This window comes from Myxocyprinus asiaticus, chromosome 13, assembly GCF_019703515.2.
Source record: "Myxocyprinus asiaticus isolate MX2 ecotype Aquarium Trade chromosome 13, UBuf_Myxa_2, whole genome shotgun sequence".
Taxonomy (NCBI): Eukaryota; Metazoa; Chordata; class Actinopteri; order Cypriniformes; family Catostomidae; genus Myxocyprinus; species Myxocyprinus asiaticus.
The window spans coordinates 24,938,629-24,954,412 of NC_059356.1; the positions used below are offsets into that span (position 1 = coordinate 24,938,629).

The 15,784-nt window shown below is 37.0% G+C and overlaps 1 pseudogene; it reads right to left on the reverse strand.

Annotated features, from left to right (window-relative positions):
• Positions 1-1,649: 1,649 nt before the first annotated feature.
• LOC127450946 (tRNA-dihydrouridine(16/17) synthase [NAD(P)(+)]-like) lies at positions 1,650-13,017 on the reverse strand (annotated as a pseudogene).
• Between the last annotated feature and the right edge of the window lie 2,767 nt (positions 13,018-15,784).

Genomic DNA, 15,784 nt, shown 5'->3' on the forward strand with positions numbered 1-15,784 from the left:
GAAGCCTCCACAAACGCCATGTCTTCGCGGTAACGTGCTCAACAAGCAACGTGATAAGATGCGTGGATTGAGGCGAGTCACTATGCCACCACGAGGACTAGAGCGCAGTGGGAATTGGGCATTCCAAATTGGGGATAAAAAAATAATAATACTGTGTTCTTTGATACAATGTACTTATAATATAAATATATCTTTTGCATTGTACTTACATTTAAAGGACTTGTATTTAATAACATGTAATAACACTGTAAACCTTACCCCTAACCCAACCCTGAACCCTAATCCTAAATCTGCCCGTACCTCAATCTCAGTAGCAGCAAATTGTGAATCTGTTAGAATTTTGCAGAACATGTAGTTACACAGTAAATAGATTGTATTGTATGCATTTTAATGTTAGTACACAGCAATTAAAGACACCGAATATAAAGTGGGACCAGATTCTGTCATTTACACACCCTCATGTTGTTGCTCATATTACTTTTTTCCTTCTGTGGAACACAAAAGGAGATGTTTAGTTACTATTCCTTTTCACTGCATCCTATTTGCACAACCTGGTCTCATAGAATGACATTTTTTTTTTTTTGTATAGCACTTTTCACAACACACATCATTTCAAAGCAGCTTTATAGGAAATCATGCATTAACAAAAACAAAATGAAACTGTAATATCTATAATGTCTTACAGTGATCATTGTGTAGTATGATTGTAAAATGTGTATAAAAATTTAATAATTAAATTATAATTGTATTTAGAATGGAACGGAGCTGGATCTGGCAGGCCCTGGTAAACTCGGGATATGAATGCAAACTGACTTGTACGTGCCACATTCTACTTTTTGCTGCAGTTTCCTGATGAAATGAACACTAGAACTCCCCACTATGTTATATGATATCAAAACACTTTTACTTTAACGCAGGTGCCCTTCACCTACATGATATACACACTTATTCCAGTCATTAGTTTACTTGGTAGCTCATCTGATAGAGTGTTGACTTTGAGCTCAATGCCCGCAATTCGAATCCAGCCTAAAACGCACAAAAGTGAAAGTGGCGTAGAAGTGATACAAAATGATGTGGTTGCTTCAGTGAATGAGTTTTCTTTTTTTTTATTTCGAATTTGCATTTTAAAACAGTTAGGGTTAGGTGTTGGTTAAGGGTAAGTATGTCTGTTTTGATAAACTCTCATTTATCCTTTCGGACACTATTGGTTAGGTTTAGGGTAAAGTTTTAGGTTAGGGAGGTACATCTGACTTATTAAAACCTCCATCTAAAATTCACCTTAAAAACCTCGTCTGATTACAACTTCATTTAGCTTGTTTTGGCGCCCCTCGCTGGACATTTCACTTAAACTGCAGCCAAACGTGTAACGAAGCACTTAATTTCAGTTTTGCAAAAACTTTGCCATGCTCACGTAAATTTCATGAGACTAGACTGTTTTTGCAAGCAATGAGAGTTGCAAGCAACTATCCCTTTAAAGGCCCCACCTGAACTGCAGGCCTTACACTTTGGGAAATTTTGGGTTCATCAAAACATTTATGATTCCATATTGACTACAAAGCTTCTACACAGCTAGCATTCTTACTGCATGAAATCTCAAGTAGTAATGTCTCTTTACGTTTCAGTTCTGGACAGAAGTTTTTGTGAGGGTTTCAGGCTTTCTTCTTTTGTTTGTTCTTGGACCGGGATTCATTTAAACCGTCAGTGTCTTCTAGTGCCCTCTTCACACTCACAGCTTTCGTCTCTTGCACTTTCTGCCCGTTTTCAGTGATTGGATTCTTAGGTCTGCAAAATATACCTATTTCACATATAAGTGTCCATGGGTGCACTGTAACCAGCTTTACCTTTCAAACTAGTTTATACTTTCATTTAGGGATGGGCATTTTGGTCATTTTGTCTACTCGAGTACTCTGACTAAATACTCGAGTACTTGTCGAGTATTCGAGGGGCGATTACATGTTCATAACTGTATATATAATAACAAGTCTGACAAACATCTATGGCTGGTGGATTGTGCCTTGGTGTTCCAGTGTATCATCTATCAATTATTATAGGCTGTTATAAAATAATATGTTACAAAATGTACAAAAGATTCAAAATACAATGCATCATATTTTATCATTATGTGAAGATTCGCTGTCCAACTCTGAAAGAACGTGCCCAACGCACGTCTGTCCGTTCTTCCTTCAGGTTACCATAGTAATCTTAGTAAGCATGTACCAGTTTTTTTAGTGACTGTCTGAACCGTCTATTTTCAAATAACCGGAGACACCATAACCATTTCGTTTCCAATATGCGTGTTAAATTGAAGTTTAGTTTGAAGATGCTGCATTGTGTTCCATTTAGCTGCGCTGTGTCTAGCTGTTTGAAACACTCACCTGCTGTATATGCGTTGCTTCAGCATGTTGAGTCCACTGCCACACATGCCTTGTGTGTGTGTGTGTGTCCAAATGTTCACTCTTGTGAGGAAAACCGCGATGCTCTGTATTGTTGTTGCTGTGATTCATGAAGCGTTCCATTCAACACGGAGAGTCTTAATTTCCACCTTTCAACTGGGGAAAGTGCAACGGAATGACACTTTATATTGGACATCTAACTTGGACACTCGTGCAGAAATCTTCAACTCCCATTTCGTCGAGATGCAGGTGCGTGTTACTTCACGCAGGGCAGGGAGGTTTACAGTCAGTGACAAACATTTACTTTTATTAAATAATATCCATTAACGAGTCAAAATTCTTACATGAAATGATAATAAAACGTGTTTAGCAAACGTTTTGCAGAGACAGGTGTTCAAAACACAGTTAATTACACTCTCTTTTGATTATTGTAACGATAGCATTGCAGTGTTGTATCAGTTTGGTTGCAATGAGACGTTTCTGACAATGTACCCCTCAAAACCACAACGTAATCAATCTCAAAAATTAAAAATAAGCTCCCTCTTTGTTTGTGTTTAGTTGTCAGGTAATTGTCACTGGATTTTGAATTAAGTGAAAAGTCACATCATGCGTGATCACTATCGATCATCGTTTTCATAATCAATCACTGCTGCCATGTCCAAGTACCCGAGTACTCGTGCCCATCCCTACTTTCATTAGTCCATTAAATACTTCTATTATTGACAGAACTGTTGGAAATTATGTTACATTTGTAAACAGCAGTACCCTTTGCTTTGCTTGATAAATCTTAAAAGTGACAGTGTCATCTGTAAGGTTTAGTATTAAATAGGTGTAATGCAAAAATTGTATAATTAATATTAGCTTGTCACAAAGGATCCAAGCAGTATGTATGTTCTCACGCTGGTCTGACGTAGGGTTGACAGATCCAGTGCGGAAAGTCCAGTTTGATTCCATTACGACTCATCTTTAGCCATCTACTCCTATAACAGTAAAAATCAATATGTCGATGTGATCCCTGTTCAAGAAAACTATGCTCTCCTGAACCCCATTAGGCTAGTGGGGTTTTTCCAGTAAGGCTAATATAATTTTTAGTTTAAAAAAAAAAGAAGTTTATAGTTAAATTAGATTTAAACCTGTCTTATAGGAAAATATTCTGAAGACTGAAACGTTTAAAAGTCCACTTACCTGGCAGCGATGTTTGAGCTGTCTGTTAATTTCCATTATTCCAGCTATGTTTTTTGCTTTGGCCAACTCCTCCCTCAGGTCTTGATGTATTTGTAGCCTGTTGTAATAAAAGACATAATTATTACAGAAGTGACCAGCTTTCACCTCCTAAATCTCAGAATGAAGTTTACTTAATTTTAGGGCTGTCAACCAATTAAAAATTTCAATCTAAATAATTACATGATTTGCTGAATTAACTAACTGAATTACCTGCATACCAATATTTACTAAGAAAGGCCCCAAATAAAGGTAATTTAGAATAATTAAAATAATTTGAAATATAATATATGACCCTAATAAATATTATAATTAAGATAATTCAAATATACTACATATTATTGTGGCAACAAATAAAGCATTTAGACAATAAAAAAGTGGCTTTAAATGTAAAAAAATTTGTTTGTGTTATCTCCATATCATTGAACATAACCCTATTATAGAGCTGCACGATTAATCATTAAAAGATCGCAATCTTGATTCAGACACCCACACGATTTCATTTAGAAATGACAACGATTCTGCAATGTACATTAACGTTCCAGTGGCATGCATTTGTAATTTGGTCAAATTTAAATTTAAAATTCACTTCAAGACATATTTTGAAATGTTGATAACTTTATATGGCATCTACAAAACACAGCGCTCTTGCACGAAACACTGAATCAACTAAAATGCAACGGCCAAAGACATTTGTCCAGCACAGTGCTTTACAAACTGCAGGGTGCAGTCACTATTAGCTAGGAGAGTGACATAATCTCTGTTCAGTATTTTAATAGCCATGAGACTCTGCACTGTTTTTAATCAAAATACCCCTCTTTAGGTGATATTAATGTAAACACAGCTGTTAATGAATTACCAGTGTAAACAGACGGGGTTAAATCTGTCTTGATGAGATAAACCAAACACAGCCGTTAATGTATAAACAGATTGGACAAATTCTTCAAAATGTTAGATTTATGCGATGTCTAAATGTATATAAGCTGCATGCTGTCTACTATAGGCATTCAGGCATTCTTACTGCATCAAATCAATACTAATATAGATCTATCACACAGTAAAGAGTGTCAAGTATTTAAGTAGTTTTGTTTTGCATTAAATGACCTTTTTTAATGTTTTATATTATATATTTTTTAAATGTTTACTCTGTTTGCTATTTAATTACTGGCTCTTGAATATTTCCTTTACAAGCTTGAAGCAAGTTGTACAAGAGAAACACTGAAGGCCTCATTGTTTTAATTTAAATTGATAATATTTATTTTTAAAAAAAACTTTTGTAAAATAACAGTGTTTTATTGCATATTTGCTTACAAGTGCAATACCAAGTTAACAGAAATGTTAATGAAGATTTTTACTTAGCATGTGAGAAACAGATTAAATTTTTTTTTTTTTTCAATAATCACAAGGTGCTGTTTGGTTTATAATGTATTCGTTGCACCCTCTTGTGGACTTAAACGCTGTGCTTTTAGAACACTGTATCAAGTTAAACATTGTTTGAAACTTTAAATACCAGTCTTGAGATCCTGGCATTCTGCTGTGTTCGGTCCAACTGTCATTGAGTGTGTCATCTGTGGAATGCTGTGCTGCCTACTTATTGGTTTGACATGGAGTGTTGCCTGTAAAGCTGGAGCTGTCTGTGCCCTTCTGCAGTGTTTCCCAACCTTTTTTGCCATAAATACCCCCACAGCACCATCAATTGGGCTCAAGTACCCCTTCATCGACACACACACACACACACACACACACACACACAAAAAGATGTGTTCCAAAGGCTTAATATCATTTAATGTTATCATTAATATTGTAATATCTCTGATGTACAAAATGAAAAGGAAGTTGCTGGTTATGATGCTTATTTATCAACAAAACCGGGCCATATAAGCCATTAAACTCGCAATTAGAGGTGACTAACTAGCTGTTAATTATTATACAGGGGACCTTTTAACTAGGTACACTATTTTATCTTCAAGCTTGAATTGCAAATTTACATGCAGGTTGGGGGCATGATTAATTGCGTTAATTTTTTTACACATTATTTTTCATTTAATTAATCACACTAAATTATTGTGTTAAATCGACAGCCCTACATAATTTGACCATTCTATTCAAAGAGATGAAATCTCAAAACAAAGCAAGCACACATTTTTTTCAATGCAAGAAACATTTGCATTGTATGAAGTGTTCAGTGTCATAAATCAGAAGTGCTATAAGAACATACGTGTGGTGCCATTGTTTGAAGAGGTGGGCACGGACATAAAACAGACTGCAGGGTGGATGTTTCTGTACCACTCCTCAGCCATCTCCCACACAGGTGGACTATGGCCCTCAAAAAGGGTAGGATTGTGCAGATTCCCCTCTATGGGTGTAAAGTATTCATATAAATATTAGGGTACGGTATAATATCAAAGTGTTTTGAGCACGATATAAAAAGATATGCATTTTATGTATGTGTGAGGATAATACCACCTGAACTCATGACCCCTTGTACCCCAGTCTCCTCCATGCAGCGCAGCACATCACTCAGGTGCTGGATGTTTGCATTGGCAAAAACTGGAATGTTTACATCCTCCCAAAACAGGTAAGATGCAGGTGTGCCATTTAATGAAAATCAGGACCACACATACACCAGGCTAAACTAATGAAAAAGACTAAGGGGCCATTCACGCAGAACATGTTTTTGCATTCATCTGCACATATTGTTTAAATTGTTTTTCCTATTTAAGCATGCACTAGACGGATATATTTGACCGGTGCATCACGTCTCGCTGTTTTTTCAGCATTTTGTGCATAGCATGTTTTTAAGATGCCCTGTCAAGTTAAAAGAACTTTAACTTTTAAAATCTCTTAACGGACAGCTTTGATATGCTTGCAATACCAGTCAAAGCACTCTTTTGATCTTTGGTTCTTCCATGAACTGTGAGAAGCTGTATTAAACAACTCTACATAACAAACCAATCAGCAGCTTGGTTAAGGAAGATTTTTTAAATGTAAATGCTGGATGTTTAAATGCACTCTAAAGATCGCGGACAGAGAGCACTGTATTGAACTGAATAGCATGATTGGTCACCACATTAACAATTAAGCTTCAAAATAATATTTATTGTTTGAATTTCATGATTTGAAAACTTAAAATAAAAATAACATAACATACAAAACAATCAAAAATGTGTTCAATCAATCAAAATCACATTTTTGACTCAACATGACAGAACATGTCACATTTAAAACAACCCAGTAAATTCATTAAACATCTTACCTTGAGGGATTTGAGACAACTGTGAGGTTATCCTAACTTTAAGATGTTATTCACGACGATTTTTAAGAACAGTTTTCAGAGAATCTGAATTCTTCTTAATTTATTTATTTATTTATTTATTTTTTAAGAACAATCTTTTTGGGAATACAAAATATTCGTAACTTTTTCTTAAGTTAGAAATTAAGAAGAAACTGGAAGTTAAGAAGAATTTTCTTAAGAACATTTTGTGAATCCGGCCCCTGGTCCTTTGTCACCACAGTGCAAACAAAAGCACTTTACCTGGCATCCAGCCTTTTCCATCATTTTGGCATATTTGACTGTTTTCTCAATCTCTGGGAAGACCTGAATTTTACAAGTAATGGGTATGGAGAGCTTTTCATCAGCCAACTTAACTAAAAACAACAAAACACCAAAATCAGATGAACATTCTTTGCAAGATTCACATCTTCGTCTTTCGACTTACTCATTTTCTCAAGAAGGTCCCATTCATCTTGAAGAAATACACCATAATGGCCTTGGAAAGAACTGCAAACATTAAATGAGCAATTATGTGAACACATACAATTTTATTTCCCCAGTGCAAGGACCAAACCCCATCTCTACCTCTCTCCCATTACAAAGGAAATTAATGTTGCAAGCAGCAATGAACAGGCCCTTGCACCCTGGTGCATGTTGGGGCTGCTGTGCCAGGGGAACGGCATTCAATTTTTGTAGCACTTTTTATGTTATAATGTACTTCATTCTTCAGGTCATGTAATTCTGAGAGGACAGGAGAGTTAAGTACGAGGCCTGGAAATGGCAAAACTGAGCAAAAATTGAAGAGAAAATTAAAGATGGCTGACATCCTGTTGGGTTTAGGATATGGCTCTAAGAGACTTTTTTGTACGTGTTGACATGTTACATATGCCTACCAATTTTCTTACGTGTAGGTGAAATGTGGCTTGAGGGCTGTTTCATTGAAATTTTGTAGGTGGCGCTATCCAGCCATTTTGAACACTTAATTCTAAAACCCGTATCAGATGTAAATTTTCACCACTTCTGAGGTGTGTGCAAAGTTTCATGATCTTTCAAGCATGTTTAGGTCTCAAAAATATGATTCGTTTCACATTGAACTTTGTCAGGCCACCACGGACATGTTCTTCAACAAAAACTCAAAAGCTTCGCAATTTAACATCACCAAGGCCATTGGATTAGACTGACCGAATATGATGTTGATCTGATTAAATCTCTGAGAGGAGTTTGTTAAAGTACAAGACCTGGAATTAGCTGTTGTCAGTAGGTGGCGCTACGACTATAACTGAATATTGGCATTTAGATGTATTCAGGCCGGAACTATTATCAAACATGTGACGTTTGGTGCAGATTGGACATTGAATATATGAGTTATAACAACTTCCTGTTTCATGGCGAAACATCAAACATTGTCAGACCGCAACAGCCGGGACAGTGAAAACTCAAAAGCCTCGCAATTTAGCAATACCAAGGCCTTTAGATTAGACTGACCGAATATGATGTCGATCCGATGAAATCTCTAGGAGGAGTTCGTTAAAGTACGAGGCCTGGAAATGGCAAAATCTGAGCAAAAATTGGAGAGAAAAATCAAAATGGTTGACTTTGTTAAGTTTAGGGCATGGGTCCAAGAGACTTATTTGTAGGTCTTGGCATGTTACACATGTGTACCGAGTTTCGTACATGTAGGTGAAGCGTAGCGCAAGGCACACAATGTTGACATTTTGTAGGTGGCGCTACTGAGCCATTTTGCCGCACCTCATTCTAAAACCCATATCAGATGTAAATTTTTCCCCATTCTGACGCGTGTTCAAAGTTTCGTGAGTTTTCGAGTATGTTTTTGCCCTCAAAAATGCGATTCACTTTGGAAAAGAATACGGAATAATAATAATAATAATAACAAGTTTTGGACTATTTTTCAAAGCATGTATGCCATGGAAATGCAGTTTAACAGATCAAGTATGTCTTTACAAAATAGTAGGCTGCTGGGCATTTGTGTAGGCAACTTTGAAGCAAATCGAACAAAACTTCTACTAGCGGATTAATGTGCAGAACACTTTTCCCAATACATATTATCTCGCATTGTGTGATTTAGATCAAAATCGAGATATATATTTGGTATTAGTGCTGATCACAACAGTTAGCTAAGTGTTGCTAGTGTGGTAAAATAGCAGCACTCCACTACACTAGCATGGATTAGCACTTGCTGACATATTTAACATGTTTGTAATACATTGATAGAAGTGCATCACAGTGTAAAACATGCCACTTCCTGTTGCCAGTAGGTGCCGCTATGACTATAACTGAATATTGGCACGTAGGTGTATTCAGGCCGGGACTGTTATCAAACATGTGAAGTTTTGGGCAGATTGGACATTGTATGTTTGAGTTACAACAACTTCCTGTTTAATGGCGAAACATCGAACTTTGTCAGGCCACCACGCCGCCACAGACATGCCATTCAAAGAAAACTCAAAAGCTTCGCAATTTAGCATTGCCAAGGCCTTTAGATTAGACTGACCGAATATGATGTTGATCTTATTTAATCACTAGGAGGAGTTTGTTAAAGTACGAGGCCTGGAAATGGCAAAAACTGAGCAAAAATTGAAGAGAAAAATCACAATGGCTGACTTCCTGTTGGGTTTAGGATATGGTTCTATGAGACTTTTTTGTACGTGTTGACATGTTACATATACCTACCGATTTTCTTATGTGTAGGTGAAACATGGCATGAGGGCTGCTTCATTGAAATTTTTTTAGGTGGCGCTATCGAGCCATTTTGCCACAATTAATTCTAAAACCAGTATCAAATGTAAATTTTCCCCACTTTTGAGATGTGTGCAAAGTTTCATGAGTTTTCGAGCATGTTAGGCTTAAAAAATGTGACTTGTTTCATATTGAACTTTGTCAGGCCACCACAGACACGCCCTTCAATGAAAACTCAAAAGCTTCGCAATTTAACAACAACAAGGCCTTTAGATTAAGACTGACTAAATATAATGTTGATCTGATTAAATCTCTGGGAGGAATTTGTTATAGTACAAGACCTGGAATTGGCTGTTGCCAGTAGGTGGCACTATGACTATAACTGAATATTGGCATGTAGATGTATTCAAGCCAGGACTATTATCAAACATGTGAAGTTTGGGGCAGATTGGACATTGTATGTATGAGTTATAACAACTTCCTGTTTCATGGAGAAACATCGAAATTTGTCAGACCGTCATGGCCACGCCATGCAGTGAAAACTCAAAAGCTTCGCAATTTAGCATCGCCAAGGCCTTTAGATTAGAATAACCAAATATGAAGTAGATCTGATGAAATCTCTAGGAGGAGTTTGTTAAAGTACGAGACCTGGAAATGGCAAAAACTGAGATAAATCAAAATGGCTGACTTCCTGTTGAGTTTAGGGCAGGGGTCCAAGAGACTTTTCTGTAGGTATTGGCATGTTACACATGTGTACCGATTTCCGTACGTGTAGGTGAAACATTGAAAGTTTGTAGGTGGCGCTATCGAGCCATTTTGCCACACCTAATTTTGAAACCCTTATCAGATGTAAATGTTCGCCACTTGTGATGCATGTGCAAAGTTTCATGAGTTTTCGGGTATGTTTAGGCCCTCAAAAATGCGATTCATTTGGGAAGAAAAAAAAAATAAATATAGCTGCAAGCAGCGATGAAGGGCCTGAGCACTATGGCACCATCACCACCTGGTGGCTCTAGGAAAACAATGCATGGTGGCCGCATGCGCTTTTTCAAAGTCACACAAAGTGTCACACTTCCTGTTGTCAGTTGGTGGTGCTATGGCTGTGACCCATAATAGCCATATAAATGTGATCAGCCCCCATTACCAAACATACAGCTGAATTTTCATCAAAATCATACAATTCACACAGAAGATATAAGGAAATTCCTGTTTCACATTTTTACCATTAATTTATTGCATTACCATGGCAGTTTTCGATATATCAAAACTCCGTTCGCAATTTAGCATCTTCAATGTCTTGGCATAATACTGCCTAAATTTGGTGACAGTCACATGATTCCCCTAGGAGGAGCATTCGAAAGTTCAGGGCCTGCAATTTTCAAAAAATGCACATTAAATCCAAAATGGCTGACTTTCTGTTGGGCGGAGCTAATGACTGTAATTTTGAAAGTTGTCTGGCTTGATGAGAACAATATATGTAGCAAGTTTGGTGATCGTAGAAGAAACTGACCCACACAACTTTTGTCAAAAGGTGGTGCTACAGAGCTCCCCAGCCACGCCCATGTGTTAACTTTTTCCCAGGCCTAATGGTGACAACTCTAATGTGTGTGCAAAATATCATGAAAATTCAAGCATGCCAAGTTCCTCAAAAACATGTGAATACACATAAAAAGGAATAATGATATTTAATACATTGCCATGGCAACACTATTTAAGATATCACAAATCCCTTCAGAATTTTAAATCTGCACTGTCTTGACATTATTCAAAAATTTTTTTGAAGCAATTCAGGTTAACATAATAGGGATATTTCAAAGTCTGTTAAAAGTGACACACTTCCTTCTGCCAGTTGGTGGCGCTACGGCCGTGACCCACAATAGCCACATCAATGTGATCAGCCTTTAAGGACAAACATTTGGCTAAATTTTTATGTAAAATCACACCATGCATGCAGAAGATACGAGACATTTCCTTATTCCATTTTTTTGACGTTATTTTATCGCTTCGCCATGGCAACACCATTCAATATATAAAAAATCCCTTCGCAATTTAGCATCATCAATGTCTTGGCATGATGTCGCCCACATTTGGTACCTGTAACATGAAATCCCTGGGAGAAGTATATCAAATTCCTTAACATGCATTTTTCAAACAATCCAAAATGGCCAACTTCCTTTTGGGCAGAGCTTATGACTGTCAGAGTGAAAGTTGTCCGGCTTGATGAGATCTACAGTGGTATGCAAAAGCACTTTTTCACACAGGGCCTTGTAGGTTTGGATTTTGTTTTCCCTTAATAATAACAACCTTCATTTAAAAACTGCATTTTGTGTTTATTTGTGTTATCTTTGACTAATATTTAAACTTGTTTGATGATCTGAAACATTTAAGTGTGACAAACAAGCAAAAAAATAAGAAATCAGGAAGGGGGCAAACACTTTTTCATACCACTGTATATGTGTACAAAGTTTGGTGACTGTAGCTCTAAAGGGATACCCATGTTCTAGGTGGCACCGCAGAGCCCCTCCAGCACCCCCCCACCTGTAACTCTGTCATGCCCTAATGGCCAGCGACTCTGATGTGTGTGCATACTTTCAAGAGTTTTCACGCATTTTATGTACCCCAAAAGTACTGAAAACCTTGAAAAGAAGAATAATAATAATCCTTAGAAGAACAATAGGGCCTCTGCACTTTCAGTGCTTGGGCCCTAATAAAAATAATAATAATCCTTAGAAGAACAATAGGGCCTCTGCACTTTCAGTGCTTGGGCCCTAATAAAAATAATAATAATCCTTAGAAGAACAATAGGGCCTCTGCACTTTCAGTGCTTGGGCCCTAATAAAAATAATAATAATCCTTAGAAGAACAATAGGGCCTCCGCACTTTCAGTGCTTGGGCCCTAATAATAATAATAAATGCCTAGAAGAACAATAGAGTCCTCGCACCATCGGTGCTCGGGCCCTAATTACAGTGTTTACTTATTTTGGTACCTCTTTTCGCAATCAACTGGGGGCAGCCCAAATTCGGATCAGTGGCATCACAGTTATCCTGGGTGAGCAGAGCTGCCTGGTACACCTCAGGATCGTTGGCACAGAACTGTATGGAGATCCCAAAACAAAACGAGTCTGACCCTCATTAAAGACATGTGCTTGTTTACTGATGCCTTAGTTCAAAGCAGACATTGATGACTCGAGCAGTGTATGACCCACCTGTGTGATGAGGGGTCGGTCTTCTTGGCTTACTTCGTTATACAGGTTCTCACGGCGGTAGTTTGCATCTCGGACAAACACCTGTGCGTGCAGCATGGGCGTCTAGCAAAGCTCTGCGCCATGTCTGCGGGTCAACAGCCTCGCTCTGGTCCACCATGGGCGCGACCACGTGCCGTGCGCCCTTCAGAGTCCTTCTCCAAAACTCGAACCCACGAGGTTTCGTCATCATGACAGCAGCTGCCCAAACAGGTAGATTCTACATAAAACCTACCACACAATCAAACGCAACAGATAAGTAATACATAACTGCCACGCATTCCCTACGGTTTAGCCTCATACACAGACGTGCTGTCTGAGTAGGCAGCTCTCTAGGTTTTGAGACGCAGCCTGTATGTCTATGTCAGCATAGCAACCTAGCTTAACTGTACGATTTAATCAACATTATTGTAATAAAATCAAATAAATTAAAGAGCCTTAGTCAGACGTAACACTATTTTTTTTTTTTTTTTTTTTTTTTTACAATGTTATTCCTAAAAAAAGATTAATACTGAAGAGAAGCAAAATATTCAAGATGTCTGTCAAAACTTACAATGATATAAGGGCGAGCATAAGTTAACCAGGAGATGTCACTGCTTGTAAGGGCATTAAAAAGGATTAAAATGTTGACAGCATACATACAGTAGGGAATTATGATCCAGTCTATTCGGCACATGAAGTGTTGTGTGTGTCTCAGTGAAATACATCAGTGTGGAAACCATTTCCCCGACGATGTATTCCAGGTATGTAATAAAATATTAGATCACTCTCTTTCTGGAATAGATGGTTAAAGGAATGTCCAGTTTAATAGCGTGAAAAATAAGTGTTATTCGTGGCATCTGTTAAATTTACTGTCACATATTCTTTGTATGGGGGTCGAATTGGAATAGACTTATTCGTTTGTGTTCAAGAAATGCAAAGGGAATCAGAAGAGCACGATGGGATGTAGTAGCTTAACGTAAAACAATTTTTTTTTATTTATATTATTATTTTCTAATGACTACTTTTCTACGGTAATTTACAGATTCACGCAAATAATACAATTACGCGTGCAACATAATTGACCACTAGATGTCAGTGTACAGCAATATTACATTGATACAGTTGTGTTGTGGTTTTGTGCCTTGTTTGAGGAGTCTGCATTTGGCATTTCCACTTAATGCAGTTTTGAGGAGTTATTTAACATGCACAGAATGTTTCAATTAAAGATATGAAACATTTACTTTTATGTTTCTCAAATAGTAAAAATATATATTTTTAAAAACAATTATTTCAAATATGTTTGAATATAATCAATACGATACATAATAGAAAGTTAATAGAGACTTTAATATGGCAATAAAAACAAATAAACAAAAGAAGTGCTTATCCAGTGCTTCACGGTACATTAATATAAAAAGCTAATTGAATGAGTCCTTTACTATTTAAACTAAACTGAATACATACAGTTTGTAAGTAGCCTATAATACAACAAATACTGAGAAGCACTTTGACACGTGGTGCCTGCATGGCTGTGCATCGGTTCTGTGAGTTCTGTAGAATACCTGTGACCAGTGTTCTCTCTACACTTCTCTTTATTAGCGATAGAATACACACACATCCTATTATTGTTTCCTCATGTTTCAGGACCTTTGTGATGACAGAGTACACCTGTTACAGAAACTACAGTTAAAGGAAAAGTTTACTGAAAAATAAAACACTCTCTCATCATTTACCCTCATGCAATCCCATATGTGTATGACTTTCTCTCTTCTGCTGAACACAAACAGAGATTTTTAGCTAAATTTCTCAGCTCTGTTGGTCTACACAATGCAAGTGAAAGGTGGCCAGAACTTTGAAGCTCAAAATTAAAATAAAGGCAGCATAAAAGTAATCCATAAGACTCCAGTGGTTAAATCTATATCTTTATAAGCGACATAATATGTGCGGGTGAGAAACAGATCAATATTTAATAATTTTTTTGCTGCACTGAATGGACCAACAGGGCTGAAATATTCTTCTAAAAATCTTTGTTTGTTCTGCAGAAGTCCTACAAATTTGGCATGGTGTGAGGGTGAATAAATGATAAGAGAATTTTCATTTTTGAATTAACTATCCCTTTAAGCTGTAGTAGTTATAGAAGAACTTTCACATAAGTCTCTTGTATTCCCGTTTATATCTAAAAAGTCTTGTTTATCACAGCACTAATGCAGTGTTTTGGAGAGAGACCTGCTCTTTAATAGATCTGGTAGCACTATTACACTATTAGAGTGGGCGTTCACAATCTTGGCGCATTGCTCTCAACGTGACTGAGCACATGCAATGGAAAGCTGAGTGATTCAGTCATGTGACTCTCACCTATGAGGCCTCAAGCATTCGCTGGTGCTCTGACCAATCATGGTCGATTGAATACAATATTAGCTTTTGTGGGCAATACCATAGAAAAATTATAGGGTAGCCTACTTTAAATCCTGAGAATAGCTATTTTGTAAAAAGAAAGCTTAATTATAGGTTTTTATTTGATATTTTGTAATTAATAAAAAGTATTGGTTTCTCACCCAACACATTTGGACAGCAAATGGCATTTTACATTTTACAGCTCTCTTAAAAGGGTAGAAAAAAACTGCTGATATGAAAATATGACAGACACAGATGTTACTATAAATATAAACATTTGTTAGGTATGAGTTTTATAACTTCATACTGAAATGTCATTGCTCTTGGTGCTAATTTCACAATGACGCATCAAGTAAAGCTGTCAATACAGCTTGTAATCCTGTAATATTTATGTAATATGAAATGTCATTCTATGTCAGACTATGGCTTTGCTCAAGCACAACTACTTAATTCTCTGCATAACTCTACCAACTGTGCAGTTGTTGTATAGACGTCCTTTGACAATTAAGGTTGGTTTTGCACTTCAGTGCTTTGCTTGCATATTTCAAGCCAAATTTATTGCATTTGAAGTGGTATTTTAT